The sequence below is a fragment of the Coffea eugenioides genome, chromosome 4 (genome assembly GCF_003713205.1).
Source record: "Coffea eugenioides isolate CCC68of chromosome 4, Ceug_1.0, whole genome shotgun sequence".
NCBI lineage: Eukaryota > Viridiplantae > Streptophyta > Magnoliopsida > Gentianales > Rubiaceae > Coffea > Coffea eugenioides.
Genome location: NC_040038.1, coordinates 8,918,033 through 8,922,180, shown reverse-complemented (window position 1 = coordinate 8,922,180; position 4,148 = coordinate 8,918,033).

Here is a 4,148-nt window from a genome sequence, read left to right as displayed (position 1 = left end):
TACCGCCCAGCTCCAGCAAGAGACCAGGTCATTGACCACAAATATGGCTCAACTCCAGCAAGAAACTAGAGCCTTAACCATGAGCACCACTCAGTTCCAGCAGGACACAAAAGCAGGCATGAAGGATATGGAGGCTCGAATAAGCCAAATGGCAACTGCCATCAATCGCTTGGAGTCCCACACTTATGGAAAGTTACCCTCACAACCTGAAGTAAATCCCAGGAATGTAAGTGCCATGACGCTGAGGAGTGGCAAGGAACTGGAAGGGCCTAAAGTGGAAAGTTCAAAAAGCAAAAGTGAAGAGGAGATAGAGAAGGAAATTGAAGAGGAAGGGCGTATTCGCAAGGATCCTAAGGTAACCTTCACTTCTCCGCCCACTATTAAATCTAACTTACCTCATTTTCCTTGCAGGTTGGAAAAGACAAAGAGGGCAGAGAAGGAAAAAGAAATCCTGGATGTGTTCCGCAAAGTTCAAGTAAACATCCCCTTATTGGACGCGATCAAGCAGGTACCCAAGTATGCAAAGTTCTTGAAAGACTTGTGCGTTAACAAAAGAAAGCTAAGGGGTGATGAAAGAGTGATGGTGGGAGAGAATGTATCAGCTGTACTTCAAAGGAAACTCCCACCCAAATGCGGAGATCCAGGTATGTTTGCTATCCCCTGTAAGATTGGTCATTCTAGTATAAAAAATGCCATGATAGATTTAGGAGCTTCTATTAATGTGATGCCTAAATCAATCTATGATTCCCTAAATTTAGGACCTTTAAAAGAAACGGGGATAATAATTCAATTGGCTGATCGTACATGTGCTTATCCGGATGGGATAGTTGAGGATGTTTTAGTGCAAGTAGATGGATTAATTTTTCCTGCTGATTTTTATGTGCTTTACATGGATGATAGAAGTGCCTCAAATCCATCACCCATTATATTAGGAAGACCATTTTTGAGTACTGCCCAGACTAAAATTGACGTTAGTAAGGGTACTCTCACGATGGAATTTGATGGAGAAATAGTCCACTTTAATATTTTTGATATAATGAAACATCCTGTTAACTCTCATTCTGTGTTTGCTATGTATACCACTAATCCCTCTGTGCAAGAATTTTCTAAGTTTGCTTATAGGGGTAAATCCAAGGTTGCTGCGAACAAGTCCTATAGGGTAAAAGCAATTCATGAGGAAAAAATGGAGAGAAAATTTAGGAAAAAAGTTGCACTCAATGGCCATGTGGATCCTGGAGGAGGGCCACCAATTACAAGGAAAATTCAATTACATCCAGACTGAAGAGTGGTGCTGTGTCTAGCCAAAGACATTAAAGAAAGGCGCTGCTTGGGAGACAACCCAATGATTACAATATTAGTTGTGATCATTTTTCCTTACTTTATGATTTTTTAGTTTTATTTTAATGTTTTGATGGTTTTTGTGGTGTTGGACAGAAGAGTAGGGGTTCCAAGGCGTGGACAATCTTCTTCCAATTTTTATTGCCTACGTTTCCAGACTTCTCCTCTTTGTTTTGGTCGAGCCTTCGCCGCCCACCTCGCACCGCCGTCGCCGCCGCTTGCCATCGCTGTCCGCCGCCACTGGCGCCCCTGCCTCGCGCGCCCAGCAAGCCCCCGCTACCCGGATCTCCAAGAGGCTGTCCATGAGCTTAACACCCAACTGTCAAGGATAGATGGCCGTCTTACGGCGCTCCAGGTTTTCGCCCGTATTCAGGCAGAGAATCAAGCGGCTTTCTATGCTCATATTGGCTTCCAGCCGCCGCATCCGCCGCCTCCTTAGGCTCCAGCCGCACCTTTTCAGTAGTCAGGGAAGTTCTCGCTCCCTCTACCCTTGCAAATTATTTTTCCAGGTTACATTGCGGACAATGTAGGTCTTAGGTGTGGGGGGAGTGGCTTCCATTAGTTCTGTTTTTTTCATTAGTTCTTTTTGCTTTGATTACTCAAAAAAAAATATATATATAACATGGGATGAATGAAAAAAAAAAATGAAAAAATTATTGTAGTTAGTCGTCTTTTTGGTTATTTTTATGCTTGTTAGTGTTGGGGCATATTGCTGTGATGAATGACATAATCAAAGTGAGTGGGTATGTGGTCGTATATGCTAGCCGTGCATTTTGTTTCCCTTGGCAATGTCATCGAATGTTGAGTATACTGGAATTCACCCATTTTTGTAACTCTTGGGGAGCTTTTGAGCCTTACTTGAGCATATTATTCTTGTTTGCTCTATTTTGTTTGATTAAGTGGGTATCGCACATGGTTTGAACATTCTAGAACTTGCTATTTTGTACATGTCAAGACCGCATTTTGATGAACTGGATACATTTGAAATGATAAGGGCATTTAGGATTTAACCCTCTTCAGCTTTCTTAAAAATAAAAAATAAAAAAAATCAAACCCTCATTTTTATATCCCATAGTGAACCAACTTGAGCTTCTGTCCTTCGTTTCTGGTTGATATCCGTGTTTGTTAACCCAAGACCCCTTTAAACTTTCTCGTTTATCCATGTGTTGTCAAGGGATGTCTGAAATCCATCATTTGTGCAAAGCAAACGAATTTGGGGTTGAAAGTGCTGATAGATTAGGAGCTATATGATGATATCTTTGTGTAAAAGATGGGAAATTGGGAAAAAAGGCCACTGACCAGAGGACTTTGGCTTACAGGGCGTGCCCACGCCCTACAGGACTGTCTCTTGAAAAAAAAAAAAAAATCATGAAGAGACCTCGTGACCAGAGGGCTATGGGCTACAAGGCGTGCCCACGCCTTTAGAGCAGTATTCAAAAAAAAAAAAAAAAAAAAAAAAAAAGAAGAGAGACAGAGAAAAAAATTGGGGGCACTTGCACAATGGGCACAGCAAATGAAAACTGCCTTGTTTGTGAAACCCCTCCGATAAAGCACTATGATTATTGGTGAGTTTCGGACATTCTCTTGACACTTTACCCACTATCTATACTTTCTAAACCCGCCTTTCACCTGAGCCTCATTACAACCCTATTAAAGTCCCTTTGATTTATGTGTTTAGTTCACTTTTGAGTGGTGGAGATGTGATAAATGTGCAAGCCTATGGTAATGCCATTCTGTGATGTTGATTTGAGCGTTCCTAGTATTCATATATTTTCTTTGAATTACAACCTGTCCGGTGTGTTCTCATTTTGGCGACACTGTCAGGGATCAAAGGTGCTTGTGTTAGTATATCTTATTGCATGACCTTTGCTCTTTCGGTTGCACTTCTGAGCTCGGAAATGCTTGAGGGCAAGCATTGTCTAGGTGTGGGGGGATTTGATAGAGCAGTTATTTGGCACATTTTGCATTGTCATCTTGTTCTAATTTTGGCTATTCATGGTGCTAAGAAAGGGAATTTCACTCATATTTGATATTTGTGTGAATTGTAGGTGGTTAGCATTAAAAATGATATCTTGAGGTGAATTTCCAGAAGACTTCTCATTTCAGGGCGTGGCCACGCCTTAAAAGGTGGACGAAACCGAAAGCCGGACTGCGATCCACGTGAACCGCGAGAAGCATGGGATAAAAACTCCAAAAGGATAGCTTTTGTTAGATGAATTACTCCAGACGTCTCCTTTCTTTACTTTCTTTTGGGGCGGCGGCTATAAAGAGAAAAGCAAGATTCAAAAAGTGGGAGGAGACCCTAGCTTTAGCTTCAGAAGTCAGGCGCTTTTTATTTTATTCTTTTGCTCTCCGTCGGCCGCAATGAGATGAGTTTTGAGTTTTCTTTTTCTTCTCTTTCAGTCAGACGTATCTCTTCTTTCTTTTAGCTTTCGTCTTGTACGGCTTGACTCCTGAGTTGTTACTCTTGCTTAAGACAATTCGCGTTGATTTTCTGCTTTGTGATTGCGACCCCAATTCTTCGGCAAATAATCGAATGAACTCAATTAAATCACGCGGGATTGACACGATGAGGAGCGGCTAATTTCCTCCTCTACCCAAAGGTTGACGCAAAGGCGCGGTCCATAATATCTGTGAGATCTAATCGAATCTTCATTATTTCTTCCATTTTATTGCTATTCGTGCATTTCCTGAATTAATTGTTCATGGGTATTTTATTGATTGAATATCAACGGCCGGGTATTTGATTTAATTTAATAGCCTACTGCCACGTTAATTAAATAGAATCCGTAATTGTTCATTTAGTTAAC